General features: G+C 41.4%; 1 pseudogene; it reads right to left on the bottom strand.

Annotated features, from left to right (window-relative positions):
* Positions 1-24,903, bottom strand: part of LOC139364540 (mitogen-activated protein kinase kinase kinase kinase 3-like) — a 95,994-nt pseudogene that overhangs the window by 52,797 nt on the left and 18,294 nt on the right.

Genomic DNA, 24,903 nt, shown 5'->3' with positions numbered 1-24,903 from the left:
CCAAGATCAGCGTCTAGGGGCATGTAGGACTGGGGGAGACGCCTACTACCGACTGCCATCACCTCTACGTGCTAATACCAAAGTAGTGACTTTGGATAAACTCCTGCACACGTATGTCGTTCTTGCCAGAATGAGTCTTTGGACTCAAAACAATTTATAAATATGTTATATTTAGAACACAAGTGGAGATTTACTGGCTTATTACAGAGATGTAATGTTAGCTGAATTGCTTCCATTTTTTTTAAGTTAAGAACATGGCGTAACAATAACTCAAAAAGTACATTTTTTAATTTTGTCATTTACTCTTATGTATTCTTTTTGATCACAATATTCTACAAATTCATGGAATCTATTTATTTATCTGCAGTTACAAAACAATGTTTAATAATTACATTCTGGTCACTAAGCACTTACATATAGTAACTGTATGGACCAATGGTAGTTTTTAAATTTGGACTATTTAGCAAACAGTAGTGAATTTTTCCTTTCATCCAAGGTGACATGGAATAAAGCAGTGCAATAAGCAATAGGATGCCCCCTTTGGGATGCTCACATACGCTGACAGTAAGCAAGGACCTCATAATATGATCTCATGTTGGCTAATAGAACAGCAAATGTTGGCAAATACCATGGAGGACTGGAAGCCATCAGGGTTGTGCTCATTAGGCACCAAACGGAAGAAAACGGAATTAAATGGAAACGCTCATTTTGGTTTTCCGTTGCAAAATGTTTTTAAACTTTTCCAGTTGCATGCCCTAATGAACAGGATCCAGATTTGGGGGAGGGGGCCTTGTGCAAACAGATTGGCTGCGTTGCAATGTATTGGAGCAGTTACAAATATCTTGGCAGCCTCTAACCCAGATTCTTGGACTGTACATGGACATCACGAAGCACAAGATGAAGATAAAGCCTGGCAGCCAGCCCAAATTAAAATGTATTTATGACCGAGATGCCATTTGAAAATCAAACACAGATTAGAACAAATTGGAACAAGTCAAAAAAGCACATATTAAATGACTTATTTGAATTCTGCACAGCATGCCACTAAAGCGAGATAAGCCAATGAGTTCCCAGCAAACTGTTGCTAGGGTATATTAGTTGGGCTTGCATTGAAAGCATCTTTGGGAAACAGTTTTACATTTGAGATTGAAACAGACTGGCAGATATAACAAGGTGCTGAATATGGTGTCTTTCGTTGGTTAACTGTGACATGTTAGCCGCTCACCCATTAATTTGTCTTTTTTTTTTTTTAACCCTTTTTCCTCCCCAATTTCATGGTATCCAATTGGTAGTTACAGTCTTGTCTCATCGCTGCAACGGACGGACGGACGGACGGATGGACGGACGGACAGAGACAGAGAGAGACAGAGAGACAGAGAGAGAGACGAAGGCCGAGAGCCGTGCGTCCTCCAAAACACAACCCAACCAAGCCGCACTGCTTCTTGACACAATGCCCACTTAACCCGGAAGCCAGCCACACCAATGTGTCAGAAGAAACACCGTACACCTGGCAACCGTGTCATCGTGCACTGCGCCCGGCCCGCCACAGGAGTCGCTAGTGCGCGATGGGACAATGACATCCCTGCAGGCCAAACCCTCCCCTAACCCGGACGATGCTGGGCCAATTATGCGCCGCTCCATGGTCACGAAAGGCATGCGACAGAGCCTGGACTCTAACCCAGAATCTCTAGTGGCACAGCTAGCACAGCAATGCAATGTTTTAGACCATTGCGCCACTCGGGTTGGCCCCAGCCGCTCACCCTTGGGTGTGTCTGTGTGTTAGTCCACTCCACACACTATGATAGTTAATCACTCTGCCTATGTCTAGGCTACATAGGTTTCCATGGTCCTGGCATTGGCGACACACCTCGAGCCATCGACCCTGTCACCAAGAAACACACTCATGGACACCATGGCTACATCTGTCAAGAGTGCTAGTTGCCCTGGTCTGATGCGTACTGACAAGCACCTCCATGTCACTCCACGCTGTCACAGTGGATTGTGGCACCTTCCCTTCGTCATGCAGTGCTGTTGGCATTTTAAGGAGATAGGGGAAAACCTTGGCCACATTAATTTTAGATGGGGTTCCTGCAGTGCGTTAGCGTGAATGGCTAATAAGAGACCTCCGGGCTGAAATCGACTGCATGTGATCCACCTGATAAATCTGGGAAGACACACACTCTCTCTCTTTAAAGCTTCTGACCCCTTTCCAGCTCCAATTGTCACTGTCAATCTAGCAAACCATCAAAGCCCTGTCTGGTGCATTCTCTACCTCTAATGTACTGTAAGAAGAAAATAAAGCATTTAACCCATAGACATCCGCAAAGGGAAGTTCAAACAACATCAGAAACCCCATTTTGGACGTTGTCTTAAGCGTGTGGATGTGTCACAAATAATAAGTCCACTATTTTTAGCCAGAGCCCAATGGGCCCTGGTCAAAAGTAGTTCACTATATAGGGAATAGTCATTAGAGACGCAACCTTGAAGTGACTGGTATTCCCAACAACTTCACAGTACAGTGTTCTTTTATGATAAACTGACTCACACACCTAACATTGATGGTCTTTCATAAAGGGGGCCTTGAAAAAAGTGCCTTGAGCGACTACATACAGAGGGCAAAATGCACTCCTATTGGCCTATTGATTTGATTGATGTCTCGCACGTCCCTCGGCGCCAGTCCAGCGTGTTAACTCCATCGTCACACAGGCCTCTGCATAGAAGATCATGTGATGTTGTATAGAATATGGTTCTATGGAACTCATTAATGAACATTTAAAGATATGGGGCATATCATTTGTATTAGAATCCACACCCTTTTAAGATTAAAGGGATAGTTCACCCAAATTACTTATTTGATTCCTTACCCTGAATGCAGTCTATGCCATGGACAATGAGACTCTGTAAGAACTGCTCACAAGGTAAGGCTACAAATATGTCATTTTGTAATTTGGCTTACTATCCCTTTATATAAATAAAACATGGTTTACTGTCAGCTGTGGATGATAACACAACTGACACAAATCAAAGGTTAGAAATGACCATGGCGTGAGCACAACCTAAAAATATGCCACAAATAAACCCCAAATCAATTCCTGTTATTGTAGAATTATGCAGTGTCCTTACAAGAATAGACACAAATGGAGGGAGAGGGAAGTTGCAGCAAATCAATAGTGCCTGTTAAAGTTAAAAGCACTACGACAGAGGTCCCACAGTCCAAAAGCCTTGCAGAAATACTCTAGTCTTGAGTGTCTATACTAAATCTTCCTCCTCAAATGGCACCCTATGTAGTGCACGATTTTTTATAAAAAAGGGAATAGGGTGCCATTTAGGACACACCCCAAAAGCAAGGCAGGAGCTGTCACAGCGGATATGGTAAAGAGGTGGTTTGACATTAAAAAGAGAGGATTGGGGGGGGCGGAGCTAGCATGTTGGAGTGAACGGCTGTGCGTGAGAGGCTCCTGCAACTTTTTTGCGAAATAATCTAATTTAACCTACTTTATGGCACTTTTTACAACAAACGTTTCTTTCTAATACAAGATTGTAACTTTTTATATGAAAATGCCGAGTAATAAGCGACCAAAGGACAATAAATCCACAGCGGAGGCCTACTCCCCACTAAACAACGAGACAGACATGGCGGGAGGCACCTGCAACAACGTGACACTTACAGAACTTACCCGGGCTTTGGGGGAGCTACGTGTTGCTATAGCTGAGGATCTTAAGACCACTATTGCTGAACTGGACACCAAAATCGAGAGCATCATTCGAACGGTCGCTTCGCATGGCCAGAGTAGTGTGGACCTTGAGAAAGCTTCTGAATTCAACGCTGGTAGGATCGACGAGTTAGAGAAGCTATGCACGTCATTGCAGGATACTGTGCAGAGGCTTTCTGTGAAAGTGGTGGACCTGGAGGGCCGATCCAGACGTAATAACCTTCGCGTTGTTGGTCTGGCAGAGGGGGTAGAGGCGGGCTCTCGCCCCACTGACTTCTTCGCCAAGCTATTGAAGGATGCAATGGGATCGGATGTTTTGGATTCGGATCCCTAGCTGGACCGCGCACATCGCTCCCTTGTCCCAGTGCCTGGACCGGGCAAACGTCCTCGCCCAGTAATCATCTGCTGTCACAGTTTCAAGACCAAGGATCTTATCCTGCGTGAAGCTCGAATGAGGGGCAACCTGTCACATAAAGGGCATCCATTCCGTGTCTATGAGGATTATGCGCCCGATGTGGCAAAGCATCGCGCCGACTACAGAGATGTCATGACCAAACTCTACAAACTCCATCTTCGCCCAGCCTTACTCTTCCCTGCAAGGCTAAGAATTACCCCGCCTTCCGGTGAGAAGATTTGGCTCTCCTCGGTTTTGGACGCAGAGAAGTTTATCCCAGGATATACACCAATCCCCCGTACAGGTTAGAGTGCCTTGTTATTGCGTGTTAGGGTCTGCTCATGGACTCGAATCCATACTATACCATACTGGGTGAAAACGTATTAAACGGGCTCAACAAAGGCTACCGAACATGTAAAACGCTGAGCAGACCAAGGGATGGCGGTCAGAGCTCTCAATTAACGTTACATTCACTTTCATCCCGGCTGTGCTCAGCGATGCATATTTTTTACTTCCAGGTTTGATCACTGACACCTTCGGACGGATATACTTATATTCCCCCACTTTTGTTTTGTTTCGTTATTTATTTTACAATCCTTACATTATTCTTACTACCATACCATTTATTTATTGCTTGCAGGGGACTGGGGGTGATGGTTGGGAGGGGGCAGACACCTGGTTAGCAGGTTGATGTTTTGTTCCGTTCTGCCTTTGTCTGGCCGTGGGCCTCTCTCCCGACTAGAGTCCCACCAGCCCGCTGTAGGGTTTATGTCTGTGTAGGTGTGCGTACATATAATTACTATTTGTACTTTATTACTACTTTCTCTTAATACTAAAATGCTATGTATGTGTATATTTTAAATCAGGGTAGATTGTTATTCTGGGGTATGAATGTTTGTATGTGTATGTGTACATGTGGATGTATATACATATTCTTTAAATATATATTTTTATATATGATTTTTTTTTTTGTGTATGTATACATACATGTATATATGGGTGTGTATATGTGTGTATGTATGTGTGTATGTATGTATGTGTGTATATATGTATGTATGTATGTATGTATGTAAGTATGTGTGTATGTATGTGTGTGTGTGTGTGTGTATGTATATGTATGTATGTGTATATGTATATCTGTGTGTGTATGTATGTGTATATGTATATCTGTGTGTGTGTGTATGTGTGTATGTATGTATATATATATATATATATATATATATATATATATATATATATATATATATGTATGTGTATGTGTGTATGTATGTATGTGTGTGTGTATGTGTATACATGTATATGTATGTATGTGTGTATGTATGTATATGTGTGTGTGTATGTGTGTGTATGTGTATATATGTATATATATATGTATATATATATATATATATATAATGTATATATTTGTATTTATTTTTTATTAAACATATTTTGTTTATGGGGGGAACGTTTAATTTAACAAATCCTTGTTCCGATCTCCTGACCCACAGTATGTAAAGGTACGGCTGACTATGTCGGTTGCGGATGGTTTATTTTTTGACCGGCAGTGCTTAGCAATATAATCTTGAGGCTATATCTTGCTTATCTCTGGGATTGACCCAGGATGACGCTTAAATTCGCAATATGTTTAAGTTGCAACTTATTCTGTTTAGGTTTATTAGATGTTAACTGAACACTTAACTCGCGGGAGCCTCCTCAGTTCATATGTTAGTAGAAGTTCTAGGATAGTGAGAGGTGAACGTATAGTTGGGATTTTATTTTTGTTTTACCTCTTGTTCGAGGTCGCGCCGTGCTTTTTTGGCATCGGCCAGACAATGTGTTTATTATTTTTATTTTTCCTTTTTTTTCTCTCCTGTTTGTGCATGCCTGTTAAATGTGGGTTGATGGGGGGGGTAAGTGTTGGGGAAATTAGGGGAACAGGGTGGGAAGTAAAGGTGCTTGCATGGGGGGAGGGGTGGGTTGGATACTGCTCGGGTGTAGGTGCTACATATGCTGATCGTGATGGTTTGGTGCGCTTTCTTACCTTTTTATCAAGTTACATGGTATGCAGGCCACCATAGGAACTACAAACGAGAGGAGGGCGGGGCTTACATTCACTTCCTGGAATGTCAAGGGTTTAAACGAACCAATTAAGAGGGGCAAGGTCCTAGCCCACTTGAAAGCACTCTCGTCTGATATTATATTTTTGCAAGAAACCCATCTGAAGAATAACTCTCATGGCAGACTTAAGTGTAGGTGGGTGGGGCAAGTGTATCACTCTAACTTCTCTGCCAAAACTAGAGGCACAGCGATTCTGGTACGGAAAGGAATTCCCTTTCTACATAAAACGACTATTGCGGATAAAGAGGGTCGGTATGTGATCGCAATAGGAGAAATCCACTCTACCTCAGTAACTCTACTAAATATCTATGGGCCAAACATTGACAACCCCTCTTTTTTCAAAAGAGTCCTTGCCCTGATTCCAGATATCTCCCATACTAACCTGGTCATTGGAGGGGACCTTAACTGTGTGCTAGACCAATATTTGGATAGATCCTCTACCCGGCGAACCCCTACCTCCTATTCAAGCGAATTCTTGAATACCTACATAAAAAATTCGAACTTATTTGATATATGGAGGATCGCTAACCCTACGGGTAGGGAATACTCCTTTTACTCACATGTTCACAAGGTTTACACTCAAATTGACTACTTTTTGTTGGATGCTAGACTACTCCCCTATACCTGTAATATGAGGTATCATGATATTATAATCTCGGACCACAGTCCACTCACCTTCTCCCTGAGATTGGGTGACATTGTACCAAACGAGAGGGTCTGGAGGTTGAATCCTCAGCTCCTCACAGAACCAACATTCTGTGAATATCTTAAAGACCAAATTACATTTTTCTTTGATACCAACGACAACACAGAGACCTCCCCAGCATTATTGTGGGAAACACTGAAGGCTTATCTGAGAGGCTGTATCATCTCCTTTCAGGCTGCCAGGAGTAGGCAAAACAGAGGAAAACTGGAAGAACTGGAGGGACAAATTCACTTACTGGATAGGGAGAATGCTAGCCACCCATCTATGGAGAAACATAAAAAAATTACCTCTTTAAAATTTGAATATAATCAGATTCTCTCAGCTAAAATTGCTAAATCTTTTCTCTATGCCAAGCAAAAATATTTTGAGTTTGGTGACAAACCACACAAATTACTCGCCAGACAACTTCGAAAAAATGTGAGTGACCGAATGATTCACAGGGTTAAATCTGCATCTGGGGAATTACTCTCTTCCCCCAAAGACATCAACGACAGATTCCGGCAGTTTTATGAGACTCTATATACATCTAAAGCGGATCCTAACCCCTTAATTATGCAAACATTTTTGGAGGACTGTAATCTTCCTGCCCTGAACCAGGAAGATTCTAACTTCCTGAATAAGGAAATATCTCTTGATGAAATTCGAGAAACAATTCAATCTCTAAAGAGTGGCAAGACCCCGGGCCCAGATGGATACCCTGGTGAATTCTATAAAACATTCAGCAACATGCTCTCTCCCTATCTGCACAAAATGTTGGTTCAGGCCAATGAGGATGGAGCTCTCCCTTCTACTTTGGACGAAGCGTTCATTACAGTTATACATAAGAAGGGTAAAGATCCAGAAGAGGTAGGGTCATACAGACCAATTTCTCTCCTTAATACAGACCAAAAGATTTTAGCAAAAACTCTGGCTAACAGGCTTAGCACTTTAATTGGCAAATTGGTCCATTCGGATCAGACCGGCGTTATCCCTAACAGAAACTCATTCTTCAATCTCAGGCGCCTCTTCAATATTATGTATTCTCAGAGGTTACCCAACGTGGACCTTGCCGTCATATCTCTTGACGCCGAAAAGGCCTTTGACCAAGTTGAGTGGCCCTATCTATTCAAGGTCCTACAGAAATTTAATATTGGAGATAGGTTCATAAATTGGATCCAGCTTTTATATAGGAACCCCTGTGCCAGAATACTCACTAACCAATCATTGTCGCCCCGATTTAACCTCAACAGGGGGACAAGGCAGGGTTGTGCGCTGTCGCCTATGCTCTTCGCCCTAATTATCGAACCGCTCGCTCAGACGATTAGATCTCATGCAGCAATACACGGCTATAATACTAAAGATACTCTAAATAAGATCTCCCTATCTGCGGATGACATCCTCCTCTATGTAACAGAACCCCAGGCTAGTATCCCAGCTATTCTTGATGTGATCAATTTGTTCGGTACCTTCTCGGGATACAGAATAAATTGGAACAAGAGTGAATTAATGCCCATACGGTCGCAAAATACCTCCTGGCTAGAACATCTCCCATTTAAGTTATCTTCAGAAAAATTTACCTACCTAGGAATTGTAGTTACCAAACAATACTCCTTACTGTTTAAAGAGAATTTCCCCTCTCTGATACAAAAACTCAAAGCAAACATACTATTTTGGAGAACTCTCCCAATTTCTCTGCTCGGAAGAATTAATGCCATTAAAATGGTCTTCCTCCCACAACTGCTCTACCTATATCAGAACATCCCAGTATTCATACCTAAATCCTTTCATAAACAACTGGACTCAATTATCAATCCTTTCATCTGGGATTATAAAACACACAGGATAGGTAAAAAACACCTCTGTAAATCTAAGATGGAAGGAGGATTGTCTCTCCCAAATTTTATATTTTATTACTGGGCCGCTAACCTCCGCATTGTTACGTTTCTGCTGGATGACGTACTTCCGGCATCCAGCTGGCTCAGTATGGAGCGTGAGGAGTGTCACCCCTTCTCTATTGGCGCTGTGATTTTGTCGCCTGTCAATCTGGAGATGTCACTTTATTGTAACAATCCTATTATACATAGCACCGTTCGAATCTGGAAGCAAATTAAAGTCCACTTTGAGCTTAGACCAATGTCATTCATGCTCCCTGTCGCCAGGAATCCCTCCTTTGCCCCTTCTAACCTTGATAACACCTTTGAGCGATGGGGAGAGTTGGGGATAAGTACCATAGGGGATTTATACATAGAAGGGACCTTTGCTTCCTTTGAGTTGCTGAGGGAAACTTATAACCTTCCCAGAAGTAATTTTTTCAGATACCTACAAATTAGAGACTACGTTAGAAAACACCTCCCAACATTTGGGAATGCTAAACCTTCCATGTTTGACGGATGCATAAAAATATGCCCCACCTCCGATAAACTGATATCGCGTCTATATGATGCTTTTCAATCTGTTAGCACACCGTCCACTGATGCCATCAAGGCAAAATGGGAGGAAGAACTAGGGACTGACATCTCGGTGGCAGACTGGGAAGAGAGCTTGGAGTATATCCACACATGCTCCATTAATTCCAGACATCGTCTCATACAATTCAAGGTATTACACAGATTACACTATTCCAAAACTAAACTGCATAGGATATTTCCTGAGACATCCCCTACATGTGATAAATGTCAAGCTACTGTACACTACTCCACTGCTTTGCCCTATGCTCTAGCTTGCATGGTTATTGGAGTGGAATTTTTGGGATCCTCTCTGAAGTTTTGGAGACTTCAATAGATCCAGACCCGCTTCTGATAATCCTGGGAGTATCTGAGTCCCTAAACGGATTAACCTACCCCCAAAAACAACTAATCTCGTACGGTCTCATCTCGGCAAAAAAACTAATCTTGTTGTTTTGGAAGAGGAGGGAAGCGCCCTCTACCAAATTATGGCTCCAAACACTGTATGGAATTAGATATATTCTCAATAAACTATCAACATTTGTGTCGTGTTTTGTATTATTTCTCAATTGTAATATTTTAATCTACCTTTGCACTGGCCCCGCCACCCGAGCAGTTGGGGGGGGGGGGGGGGGGCTCTGTGTCCTTGTTTTGTATGTCGTGTTTTGTATTATTTGTTCTTCTGGGTCTTGTTGTTCTTGTATACTCTTTTATGTTTAGATAAGAATTGTATACCTGTCTTGTATTCCTTATACACCATTCTTGTGTGTGTTTAATAAAAATATTTGAAACAAAAGAGAGGATTGGGAGAGTCAGGGGGCGGTTCAATGCTGACTGACCCCTCAACCTTCCGCCCAAGAATAGCTTTGGTTGTTGAAGAACACACTCACGTGCAAGGACAACAACACATACGGCCACACATGCACACAAAATTATGAAAGTCAACATTGGATAACTACAGATGTAGGAACTTCATTTGAGCCAGTTTGCAACAGCAGAAAAATAATCCTGCAGCAACAGGAAATGTATTTTTTTTAAAGTGGATTATATTTAATGAACATTTTCATAGGGGTTGATACATTTTTTGTAATGGAAAATTAAGTCAAATGTCAAAGTGGAAATTACAAACTTCAGAAGCCTTTTTAAAAACCTAAAATACACCACACGTTTTAAATGTCCTGTACTGTAAGAATGTACTCTAGCAACAGGGTATTCAAATCAAGATCCTATTCTGTACTGTATATTTAACGGACTGCCTGAAAGTTGAATAGTACTGTCAAATCTGCACAAAGAAGTACGCAAACAAGCAAACACCGGCAACGAACGATATTAGTGGTCATATACACACACGTGTGCTTCGCACAAGCAGAGGCTGCTTCCTGTCTGAACTCTTTACCATCCGCAACATCAGATAGTACCCCACAAGCCTCAGGCTGCATATCTGTACACACACGGATGCACGTACGCACAGATAACCGCACACATGCCCGTACACACAAAGTCCATCAAGCCTACCACCTGCTGACTGTCAGTCTAACAAGCCAAACTCAAAGTGAATCCCTGTTGATTCATAGAAAGAAAAAGTAAGTAAACATTTCTTTAGTCTAGCCTAGCCTACACCCACCAGTTCCCACCCCCTGGGTTGGTTCGACTATAGCAGCAACAGTTAACTGTAAAATTATTATGAAAGTCGACGAAGACCAAAATGTTAATAAGATGTATTGAATCGTTGTTTGATTCGGATTCTAATAGCACCATACCTATTAGAGTCAGTAAAATACAATATCATATGACTGTACAGAATGATATGTTCTAAACTCCACATTGACCCCTAGCCACCCATTTGTAGATCTGAAATAAATGGATTGGATAAGCAATAAGGTAATAGCTCCACTTTGTCGTCAAATGTTTTCATGATATTGCTTATATGTATCCGCACCTTTCAGATTTTGTATTAAGAGGGGTTAGGGCTATCGGTTGATTTGGAATTAGTGTTATACGTAGCTCAAAAGTAGGGATGCACGATAGAGGTCGACAGATTAATCAGGGCCGATTTCAAGTTTTCATAACAATCGGTAATAGGCATTTTTGGTCACCGATTATGGCCGATTACATTGCACTCCACGAGGAGACTGCGTGGCAGGCTGACTACCCGTTACGCGAGTGCAGCAAGGGAGCCAAGTTAAGTTGCTAGCTAGCATTAAACGTATCTTATAAAAACCAATCAATCTTAACATAATCACTAGTTAACTATACATGGTTGATGATATTGCGAGTTCATCTAGCTTGTCCTGCATTGCATATATAATCGATGTGGTGCCTGTTAATGTTTCATCGAATCACAGTCTACTTCACCAAACGGATGATGATTTAACAAGCGCATTCGCCTAAAAAGTACTGTCGTTGCACCAATGTGTACCTAACCATAAACATCAATGCCTTTCTTAAAATCAATACACAATTATATATTTTTAAACCAGCATATTTAGTTAATATTGCCTGCTAACATTAATTTCTTTTAACAAGGGAAATTGCGTCACTTTTCTTGCGTTCTGTGCAAGCAGAGTCAGGGTATGCGAACGGTTTGAAGACCATTTCTTCCTAACAAAGACCGTAATTTGGCAGAATTGTACATAATTATGACATAACCATTGAAGGTTGTGCAATGTAACAGCAATATTTAGAGTTCGGGATGCCACCCGTTAGATAAAATACAGAACGGTTCCGTATTTCACTGAAGGAAAACTTTTTTTTCCCTCGAAATGATCGTTTCCAGATTTGACCATATTAATGACCTAAGGCTCGTATTTCTGTGTGTTTATAATTAAGTCTACGATTTGATATTTGATAGAGCAGTCTGACTGAGCGGTGGAAGGCAGCAGCAGGCTCGTAAGCATTCATTCAAACAGCACATTCCTGCATTTCCCAGCATCTCTTGCTGTTTATGACTTCAAGCCTATCAACTCCCGAGATTAGGCTGGCAATACTATAGTGCCTATAAGAACATCCAATTGTCAAAGGTTAATGAAATACAAATGGTATAGAGAGAACTAGTCCTATATAACTACAATCTAAAACTTCTTACCTGGGAATATTGAAGACTCATGTTAAAAGGAACCACTGGCTTTCATATGTTCTCATGTTCTGAGCAAGGAACTTAAACATTAGCTTTTTACATGGCAAATATTGCACTTTTACTTTCCTCTCCAACACTTTGTTTATGCATTATTTAAACCAAATTGAACAAGTTTCATTATTTATTTGAGACTAAATAGATTTTATTGATGGATTATATTAAGTTTGACACTTTTCTTTTTTCAGTATTGTTGTAATTGTCATTATTACAAATATATATATATAAAAATTGGCCGATTAATCGGTATGGGCCTTTTTTGGGGGGTCCTCCAATAATCGGTATCGGCTTTGAAAAATCATAATCGGTCGACCTCTAATGCACAATATATCGGTGAACTTATCGGAATCGAACGATATTAGCTAAAAATGCCAAAATCGGTATCGGCCCGATGTCTAGTTTAACGCTGATACTAAAAACCTTGCATACCTATATAACGTATGCCGTAATGAGGCCACGTAAAATTTTGCGTTACATTCCTTACCTGGACCACAATGTCTGCTGTATGGATCAAGCAGTCAACAAGTAATTTGAAAGAGTAAGAACATTTCAGCGAGACAACTCAAAGGCAAAATCCATTAAAGCCAAGATAATGGAATTCAATGCCCCTGACAATCAACCGTTCTCTGTCGTGGGTGATGTTGGCTTTCGCCGACTGGTCGAGCACCGGTACACACTACCAAGTGCAATATTTTTCAGATGTTGCCCTACCGGAGTTAAACACTAATAGCATCACTGCTATTAGCGTCACGAAAAACATACTGTGGAACGCCGTTTGGGTCTTTACGTGTCAAAAAAGATACAGTAGCACTGTCAAATCTGTACAAAGAAGTCTGCAACAAGCAAATACCGGCAACGAACGATGTGTTTACAATACCGCGTTGGTAATAAAGCATCATTTGTTCGACCTCAACTTCTGGGGTAGCTAGCTTTAGCTTGGTACCTAGCTAGCACCAATACAACCAGTCTGAAAACAATGACCAGTAGAAACTGCAGTCATTTTCATTATTCTTAGCAATGATTTAGAAATCCTTGGGAGTAAGTATTCGCTAGGTAGCCACTTGTTGTTCGCCTATTGAAATTGAACTTCAGTTTATGAAAATAAATAGCTAGCTAGCTACTTAACCCTGGGGTTAGGTGCGCAAGACAACTTTACCAGCATCATAGCATATGTATCGATAAATCGCTGTGACATATGAAATAGAGTGACTGGGTAATAACTACGTAACACATTTATGAACGCTTTAAGTTATTATATGACATGCAGTCATATTCAGGTCTTGATTGGTCAAATAGTGTTATTTGACACATCAAATAGTGTTATGTGACACGTGCATAATTTTTGACACGCAAAGACCCAAACGGCGTTCCATAGAATTCCTGGTTGATACTGAAACGAATGAACAAATGACCAACAAAACAGTACAGTAAGTAAGTGAAAGAAATGGGTTTTGATTATGTTTTTCTGGTAATGGGGACATACGTAAATGCAAACAAAATAACTTTTTAGTCAGTGTAGTGTGTGTGTGTTTAACCTTTTTTCAACTAGGCAAGTCAGTTAAGAACAAATTCTTATTTACAATGACGGCCCGGACGACGCTGGGCCAATTGTGCGCCTCCCTATGGGACTCCCAATCCCGGCCAGTTGTGATACAGCCTGGATTCGAACCAGGGACTGTAGTGATGCCTCTTGCACGGAGATGCAGTGCCTTAACACACACACATGGATGCAGCGGTCTAACTATTTAATTGTACTAGAATGCTTAAAAGGCTGCGAAAGATGTTAATATCTGTTATCGGGAATTGTGTTTTTCTTGGCAAGGAAAATATTGGATATCGGGCAAAAATGTCATATCGGTTGTCACACGTAGCAAACATCCTTAGAAAATGTATAGATGATGATTACAAGAATGGATCCACAGGAGGTTAATGGCACCATTATTATGAGCTGTCCTTCCCTCTGTAGACTCCTGTGAATGGAACCAAACGAATTCAAACATTACTTACATATGATCAATTCAACCTCAATAGATTACCTAACCAATCCACTTATCATAGCCAAGGGACAGAAATGGGTTTAGCAGATAGCATGTGAGAGCTAGTTTGCTATTATTCCCACATATGGAAGCAACAGAACAGAATGCAGTTTAGAGATTGCAAGGAGACTGATAACGTGCTATTCATAGCAGAATGCAATTGTGCAACTGACTGGTGACAAACTATCACCAAACACAAACCAACTGTAAATAGGCTGTTTTATGGTTGCAATTATGACTAACTGTGGATCAATGAGTAAGCCTGCTAATGCTAACTAAGAAAAACACTACAATAAAAATTGCTTTTTTGGATTGTTAGACATCCCCTCTATAGGTTATTGGTGTAGTGGGTCAGTTGGCCTATACCTCGTATAGTTTATCTTTATGAAAAAGGATATGTGTGTGTGGGAGGAGGGAGGGTGTCAGAATTAGGGTTGCAAAATTCTGGTAATTCTCCCAAAATTCCCAGGTTTTTCCAGATATCCTGGATGGCAGATTCCCGAAATAAGGAATTTGTTAACCCTATTCTGAATATTTTGTGTTAATGCTGGGCTAGAATAAAAATGTGACAAATGATATGGTAGGTATGATGCAGATGCCTTTTACACTAATAAGGCCAGTGTGTGACCTATACAGGATTTAAACCCGCAACTCTACTGTAAACAACATGCTCCAACCAACATAACCACTAATGTTATGCTCTCACTTGGTCATAATATACTGTATGCATATGGCCTGGGGCATTCAGGTGGGCTTCATTTGCATAACACTTTTGTATTTTGCCTAGGGTCTTAAGTCAATTATTCCAAATGTTTAGTGGGTCTCATAAACAGGCACAGTATGACTGGAGAAGTAGAATGGTGGGGGAGAGAAGACTTGAGTCAAATGGAATAATAGGACAGTCTAGCTGATGCTAGATCTGTACGTAGGGGAAACTTAACCCCAGAGTGGGAGAAGAGGGAGGCAAAGATTCTTACCGGGCTCCAGTTTGATGACCTTGATGGCCGCCATCTCCCCTGTGGTGACGTTCCGAGCCTGGAAGACAAACAAGACAGAGGGGGAGCACATCGACCAGTCTCCAAAAACACACACAGAAAGCCTCGGGCGATCGATGAAGAGCTGACCAAGAGCACACCTTGAGAAGGATGTGTTTTGGAATCGGGGCTCGACCCATAGGTCCAATTCAGACATTTTTATCTGAATATCAAATCATTTCTGGGTAACAATTAAGTACCTTACCGTGATCACTTTTAATTAAAATGGTCAAAAAGAAACAACAAAATTTTTTAAGCAAAGAGCAATTTCTCATTTAAGAATTTTGCGAGGACTGTCGAGGAATGGTCTGAGTTGGGAGAGGAAAACTGAAAACTAGCTGTTACTGGTAAACCGATTTGAAACTCTATTTCTTATTGGTCTATTAAGGTGATGACACCAGGCAGGCAAAAACTCCATCCCACCAAAACAGGCTGGAATTTCACAGTATTATTCCAACCTCATAGTATGGGAATAAATATAAAACACAGGAAATCACGTTTGACTGCACTGGGCCATTAAATAGCTACAGATAAAATGTGCATAGTCATGATGACTTCAGTTTTTTGAGATTCTGGTCTAATGGGACAACTGTGTAGTATTCTGTTTTTTATCCCGACCTGTCTAGTAAGGAATTGTCGGTCTCAAGGAAACTCATGTTTCATGTGTTCAAATCATTATGGATTGAAAACCACCATGTGGTCATTCAGGATCAGGGAATCATCATTTCGATAATATGTTAATTTTATTGTAGAGAAATGCAATAAGCCTACCGTCAATACAAGTTATTACTAGACGGGAAAATCAAAACACAGAAAAGAAGCAATCAAACAAGCGTAATGTCAGTATAGAGACAAAGAGGAGTCACAATTCAGCGGCTCAGACATGAGTCGTATGTGGCAGGGTCTACAGACAATCACAGATTACAAAAGGAAAACCAGCCCCGTCCTGGACACCGACGTCTTGCTTCCAGACAAACTAAACTTTGCATGCTTTGAGGATAATACAGTGCCACCGACACGACCCACTGCCAAGGACAGGGGGCTCTCCTCCCCCATGGCCAACGTGAGTAAGACATTTTAATGTGTTAACCCTCGCAAGACTGCCAGCCCAGACGGCCTTCCTACCCTCAGAGCATGCGCAGACCAGTTGGCTGGTGTGTTTACGGACATATTCAATCTCTCCCTATCCCCGTCTGCTGTCCCCACATGCTTCAAGATTGCTAGCATTGTTCCTGTACCCAAGAAGGCAAAGGTAACTGAACTAAATGACTACCGCCCCGTAGTACTCACTTCTGTCATCATGAAATGCTTTGAGAGACTAGTAAAGGATCATATCACCTCCACTTTACCTGTCACCCAGACCCACTTCAATTTGCTTACCGCCCCAATAGGTCCACAGACGACGCAATCGCCATCACACTGCCCTGTCCCATCTGGACAAGAGGAATAAATATGTAAGAACGCTGTTCATTGACTAAAGATCAGCATTCAACACTATTGTACCCTACCCCACTATTGTATATCTATATCCACAGTAAAACGAGTCCTATATCGACATAACCTGAAAGGTCGCTCAGCAAGGAAGAAGCCACTGCTCCAAAACCGCCATAAAAAAAAGCCAGACTACGATGTGCAACTGCACATGGGGACAAATATCATACTTTTTGGAGAAATGTCCTCTGGTCTGATGAAACAAAAACTGTTTGGTCATAATGACCATTGTTATGTTTGAAGGAAAAGGGGGAGGCTTGCAAGCCGAAGAACACCATCCCAACCATGAAGCACGGGGATGGCAGCATCATGTTGTGGGGGTGCTTTGCTGCAGGAGTGAGTGGTGCACTTCACAAAATAGATGGCATCATGAGGTAGGAAAATTATGTGGATATATTGAAGCAACATATCAAGACATCTGTCAAGAAGTTAAAGCTTGGTTGCAAATGGGTCATCCAAATGGACAATGACCCCAAGCATACTTCCAAAGTTGTGGCAAAATGGCTTAAGGACAACAAAATCAAAGTATTGGAGTCAACATTACAAAGCCCTGACCTTAATCCTATAGAAGATTTGTGGGCATAACTGAAAAAGTGTGTGCGAGCAAGGAGGCCTAAAAACCTGACTCAGTTACACCAGCTCTGTCAGGAGGAATGGGCCGAAATTCACCCAACTTATTGCGGGAAGCTTGTGGAAGGCTACATGAAACGTTTGACCCAAGTTAAACCATTTAAAGGCAATGCTACCAAATACTAATTGAGTGTATGAAAACTTCTGACCAACTGGGAATGTGATGAAATAAATAAAGGCTGAAATAAATCACTCTCTCTACTATTATTCTGACATTTCACATTCTTAAAATAAAGTGGTGATCCTAACTGACCTAAAACAGGGAATTTTTACTAGGATTAAATGTCAGGAATTGTGAAAAACTGAGTTTAAATGTATTTGGCTAAGGTGTATGTGAACTTCCAACTTCAACTGTATGTATATATTCTTATTCCATTCCTTTACTTAGATTTATGTGTTTTAGATATTTGTTGTGGAATTGTTAGATTACATGTTAGATATCGCTGCACTGTCAGAACTAGAAGCACAAGCTTTTCGCTACACTCGCAATAACATCTGTTAACCATGTGTATGTCACCAATACAATTTGATTTGATTTAAAGGCAGACATTTAGCCGGCAGATTCAAAGGTTAATCAAAATTGGTTTAGGATTAGGGTTTAGTTTAGGAGGGGTGAGTTAAGTTAGATAATAGGTGTTGATCCACCTATCCCGGCTTTTCAGATTTCTGATCGTCAAGGGCCACTGGCAAAGGGCAGAGAACAAGACTCCATAGCTCTCAAGAGAACATAATTTCAGTAACCCTGAACCAAGAAAATCACGCAAAGTACTTGATTAGGTTCTGGGGGGAGAAGTGTTAGATTATAAACCGGAAAGTCTTTGGTGGCTTCATACCCCTCTCTGAAAGTCTCAGGGGCCAAAATGTCACCTCCCCATCCCAAAATTCAAAGGATGCCCGCCCTGCGATAGTGTGATTCCACGATATAACCAGTGATTCAAACCCAGTGAACTGGAACTATGTTCCTCGCTAGTCATCGCATGCCAGTCTGTTGATAGACGCCACAATAACATTTATGTTACGTAGTCTGTCCACGAGTGATTAAAGCAAATTAGCCTACAGCAAATGCCACTGCAAGCACACACTCTGCAACATTCCACGACCAACATTACCCAACCTTCCACCGCAGTCACGGTGACAAAGAAGAGGAAAAGCAGAAGCAGACGACAGATGACATGAAACCTTTACTCTGACTGGCCCACACCTATTTCTACGCCGACTTCTCTAAGAATTCCAACCTTCTCCTGCAGGCTGCCCATGGCTCTTTTCCCACAGACCCCAACCGCTCCAGCGCCACTCAGCCAAGGCAACACAGGTGCAAGGTACAGAGGGTAAAGGGGTAGGCCATGAAACCTTTACTAACACCTGTCTAAAAACTCCAACCTCTACTCCTTCTGCCAACCTTCCCCCTGCAGGCTGCCCCCCCCCGCCCCAATTGGGAACGCTGACCCAACTCTCCTCCGTCCCAGTGACATGTACTCAGTCTAGCTCAGGCAGCACAGGTGCAGGGCACAGCAGGGCATTTGGCTGCCATCTCAGGTAATTACAGACGGAGAAAATAAATCACAACATAGGCCAACGCAACACGGGCCCAAGGGGCCACAGGGTTCGCACCGACTGTAGAGGAGAATCTGGAGCAACATTTTCTTTGCACCAAGGCAGAATTTATTTCACTGCATTTCGAGAAAAGGAGAGAGATAAAACATGTATCTATGTTCACGGCAATATGTATCCGTGTTGCTTTTGGATGACGTCAGTTATAGCGGTTTTGTCGTGTTTAATAGGTGATGTAATTACTGTCATTGTTCGTAAGAACAACAGATGGGAAAATTATCCAGAAATGCAGAGAGACATGCTATCTGTGTCTGATCAATCTAGTCCTGAATGTCAAAACTCAAACATCAGAGACATGTCAGGAGGGAGGCTAAAAAGAGGACGCTCATGGCAGAAACTCTTGTCTTTATTGTGTCATTTAATGTGAAAATGGAGCAACTAATGACCCTGACGTTATAGACTTTCCTGAAATGCAATCCATAGAAATGTCCTTTGGAGGAAATATGTTTATCATCTATTTCACATCTGTCTCCAAATGGATTATGGAGAAATAAGTCACATTTTGTTCCCTTTTCACACAGAATTACCCTATTTTCCTTCTGCATGCCTGCTCATAGCAGTGCTGTGGAATTCCACACACTTCCTGGTCTGAGTGAAATAATACAGTGCCTTGCGAAAAGTATTCGGCCCCCTTGAACTTTGCGACCTTTTGCCACATTTCAGGCTTCAAACATAAAGATATAAAACTGTATTTTTTTGTGAAGAATCAACAGCAAGTGGGACACAATCATGAAGTGGAACGACATTTATTGGATATTTCAAACTTTTTTAACAAATCAAAAACTGAAAAATTGGGCGTGCAAAATTATTCAGCCCCCTTAAGTTAATACTTTGTAGCGCCACCTTTTGCTGCGATTACAGCTGTAAGTCGCTTGGGGTATGTCTCTATCAGTTTTGCACATCGAGAGACTGACATTTTTTCCCATTCCTCCTTGCAAAACAGCTCGAGCTCAGTGAGGTTGGATGGAGAGCATTTGTGAACAGCAGTTTTCAGTTCTTTCCACAGATTCTCGATTGGATTCAGGTCTGGACTTTGACTTGGCCATTCTAACACCTGGATATGTTTATTTTTGAACCATTCCATTGTAGATTTTGCTTTATGTTTTGGATCATTGTCTTGTTGGAAGACAAATCTCTGTCCCAGTCTCAGGTCGTTTGCAGACTCCATCAGGTTTTCTTCCAGAATGGTCCTGTATTTGGCTCCATCCATCTTCCCATCAATTTTAACCATCTTCCCTGTCCCTGCTGAAGAAAAGCAGGCCCAAACCATGATGCTGCCACCACCATGTTTGACAGTGGGGATGGTGTGTTCAGCTGTGTTGCTTTTACGCCAAAAAGTTTAATTTTGGTTTCATCTGACCAGAGCACCTTCTTCCACATGTTTGGTGTGTCTCCCAGGTGACTTGTGGCAAACTGTAAACAACACTTTTTATGGATATCTTTAAGAAATGGCTTTCTTCTTGCCACTCTTCCATAAAGGCCAGATTTGTGCAATATACGACTGATTGTTGTCCTATGGACAGAGTCTCCCACCTCAGCTGTAGATCTCTGCAGTTCATCCAGAGTGATCATGGGCCTCTTGGCTGCATCTCTGATCAGTCTTCTCCTTGTATGAGCTGAAAGTTTAGAGGGACGGCCAGGTCTTGGTAGATTTGCAGTGGTCTGATACTCCTTCCATTTCAATATTATCGTTGCACAGTGCTCCTTGGGATGTTTAAAGCTTGGGAAATCTTTTTGTATCCAAATCTGGCTTTAAACTTCTTCACAACAGTATCTCGGACCTGCCTGGTGTGTTCCTTGTTCTTCATGATGCTCTCTGCGCTTTTGACGGACCTCTGAGACTATCACAGTGCAGGTGCATTTATACGGAGACTTGATTACACACAGGTGGATTGTATTTATCATCATTAGTCATTTAGGTCCACATTTGATCATTCAGAGATCCTCACTGAACTTCTGGAGAGATTGCTTCACTGAAAGTAAAGGGGCTGAATAATTTTGCACGCCCAATTTTTCAGTTTTTGATTTGTTAAAAAAGTTTGAAATATCCAATAAATGTCGTTCCACTTCATGATTGTGCCCACTTGTTGTTGATTCTTCACAAAAAACACAGTAATACAGTTTTATATCTTTATGTTTGAAGCCTGAAATGTGGCAAAAGGTCGCAAAGTTCAAGGGGGCCGAATACTTTCGCAAGGCACTGTACCTACCATTGATCCAGCAGCTTTGTTTACAAAGGGAGTATGACAGATAGGGGTGGCTAATGTTAACTTTTCATGGTGAGGAAAGAGAAGACCTCTTTTGAACTTCTACTCACAGTGGAGAGAAGGCATCCATGCAGTATTTAACGTGTTAAAGGGATAGATCACCCAAATTAAAAAGTGGAATGCATCGACTTGCATTGTACTTGTCCCTTAAATGCTAAGAAGTTAGCACTTGGAGACAGTTGCCAGGTAAACAAAACCAAAGCAAGACACCTTGTCCATAGACTGCTTACAAGGTAAGGAAACCAATAGATCATTTAGTAATTTGGGTGAACTAACCCTTTAACGTTTTCCTGAGTCAAGTAAAACCGATGTATGGTTTTGGGTAGCAACCATAAAAAAATACCAAGTAGACACATCTGAAATATGTAACCCATAAAAATGTAAACCAAAATACTGCCAACGATTTTTAATGTCGGTTTGATATAATCCAGCCGAGTTAGTGTACTTATGACAGACACTCAGAATGACATATTTCTAATATAATAAAACATGTCACTTAGTAGATGCTTTATATCCAAAGCGACATATAGTTTAGTAAGTGCATGTGATCACTGGAGGAATTGAACCGGCGATATTGACGTTGCTAGTGCAATGTCTTCCAACTTCAAGGCTTGATGAACTACTCTCTAAAATCCAACCCTAGGCAACAGTGACTAGGGCTGGTTTCAATGAAGGACTCCTTTGGCAACTTCGATAAGAAAAAATTATAATAATTCCAGGGTGGGTTCTCTTCAGACAAACAATTTCCCAACAAATCATGAGTCAGACATGCCAGAACTTCGCAATTCGAAACTTAAGATTGCAGGCAAAACCTTTGCAGTGGTTTTAGTGAAGGTAGCTGAAGCAAACTAGCCACTTGTGAAATGCACTCACTGATCTCCATCTTGCTAGCTACTATTTAGTATTTTATTCAAGCAGATAAAATAGTGACGTAGGCAGTGGCGTAGTTACTCTATACCTAAAGAGTCCATCATTGAAACCATACCCTAAATCACTGTTGCTTAGGGTTGGGTTTTCAGGACTACTGAAGAACAGGTTCGTTAAGAGCTCAGGGGGAGCATATTTTGGTCATATTACTTTCTACCTTTACGAAAATACCTAATCTTTTGTGCGTCTGTGTCGAACTAAGCAACCGTGTTAACAGTCATTGATCAACAAGTAATTTTGCATGCCAAACAACCCGGACATTATCAGTAGCCTAGTCAAACTGTGCGCTGCTTCGCACGCTGACCAAGAGATAGGCCGCGCATCATCTTCAGCATTAAAAGAATTGTAAAAAGGCTTGCTCATTATTAGGCGTTATTAGTTGAGTGACGACCAACGTAATTTGCTAGGTTATTGTAATCAAATGCGCTGTTGAAAGTTATGTTTACAGGAATAAAGTAGCCTAAGCTACTGCCTGAGAAATGTCTCTCACCTAGCTATAGTCTACCTGCTGATAAGGGCTTAATCTACATTCCATTTTTGATTGTTCAGGTTTACCATCAGCAATAGTTTTGGTAGTTTTGCTTTAAACATTCGGTGTATATGGTCATTTATTTAGATATACAGGGTAAAGTTTATAATTTCAGAACGAGGACAGAATACCTCCAGAAGGTCTGAACCATTCGATTTTGAGATGGGGCATGGAACCCAAAGTTGTGCTATATGTTCATTGGCTATGTCAGATTTATTTTAAAGATAAAAATGTATTACATTACTAGCTCAAACACTTTGAATCTGCAAAAATGACAAATTAATTAGTGGGTGATGTCAATTTCAGATCAAAAAGCAAACATTGCCCCCCTTATCTGATAGTGGGGTGGTGGTAGATGCCCTGTTTCCATTATGGCTCAGTACAGGTGCCTACACATACCGTACACATGTATATAATTCTTACACACAGACAGACAGACGGGGAGAGAGGTCAGCTCAGACAGATCCAGCTCAGAGGCCTTGCACCGGAGTTCCATCAGCAGCGGTTTTGAATTTACAATGGAAAATGAATGGGTTTATGCAACAAATGTTTGTGCGCTGAATCGTTTTGTACCGAATTGCTTTGATTCGTTCATCTAATCAAACCGCATTGCACCGAATTAATTTAAACTAAAATGTATCGTTCCTGTATCGTATCAGAGGCCAATAGATACGTTTTGAATTGTCTTGTAAGGGAAATATGCACATCCTTACTGCTAACTATAGCCAGAAAGACACAAAAGGGGTAGATGGGGGGCCCAAAGGGTGCTAAGAAAGAAATGGGGTAGATGGGCGGGCCCAAAGGGTGCTAAGACCGAAATGGGGTAGATGGGAGGCCCAAAGGGTGCTAAGACAGAAATGGGGTAGATGGGGGGCCCCAAAGGGTGCTAAGACAGAAATGGGGTAGATGGGAGGCCCAAAGGGTACTAAGACAGAAAAAAAGGAGGCCTTTAATTATTCTAAGCATTTGACTCCTGAATAGGGTGTTTTAGATGATTCCAGGATGTGGATACAAGTTCATACAAAGTGCCTGTGAACGACAGTCTAGTGTGATTTCAGTGTCTGACCATTAACTCCATTCTTTAATGTTAGAAAAATTTATTCATTATTTAAAAGCTTCTTTATAATGCCTACATAGAGATGTCATAAGCATGTCATTCAAGCACAAAATAAGGAGATGGGTTTAGGGTCTGGTTATGTGACATCATTTGTCAACTTATGTAATGTCAATTAAGTAGTGCTTATGACCAAAGGCATTATGACAACACATTTAAACAAAGTGTTAGGCTATTTTAAAGCAGTTGTGACATAAGAATTTATGAACCGCTCATATACCTCTTATGAATGTGTTATGAAGGCCTTATGTACATACCCTTCAAATAAACCACTGCCGGCAATGTATCAGAGCCAGAGGTGTTCAAAGTCAGGGTTGCACCCTTGGTCATGCGCAGTATTGTTCTATGTTATTCTGGTACTAACTAGTTTTGAGTAAATGTGAAGCTCCAGTTCAATTGCTTGTATTCCAAGTCTTTCTTATTACATAAATAAGTACTAAGTGTTAAGACACTACAACCATATTTCCTTCAGACCCGCACTCTTCCTCTCACTATATCTCTTGTCCACGTTCTCTCACTCTTTTTCTCTATTTATCTATCTATCTGCCTCCCTCGCCCTCCTCCCCTCAATTTTTCCTCTTTCCATCCCAACTCCACACTGACACACTCCCTCCCCGGACAATAGGGCTTCCTCAGATTGTTGAAATCAATACAAAACCATTTTCTCGACGCATAGAAGCCGCAGAACTATCAAAACAACCCAATCTAAGCCTGACATACTGTCCAAACAGGCAGTTCAGCAATTTAAAAGGAGTGGGAGGATGGTTTAACCACTCTGGTCAGTCTCAATGGAGG

Source organism: Oncorhynchus clarkii, chromosome 13, assembly GCF_045791955.1.
Source record: "Oncorhynchus clarkii lewisi isolate Uvic-CL-2024 chromosome 13, UVic_Ocla_1.0, whole genome shotgun sequence".
Classification (NCBI taxonomy): Eukaryota; Metazoa; Chordata; class Actinopteri; order Salmoniformes; family Salmonidae; genus Oncorhynchus; species Oncorhynchus clarkii.
The sequence above is the reverse complement of the archived record's forward strand: the minus strand, read 5'-3'. Positions and strand labels throughout refer to the sequence as shown.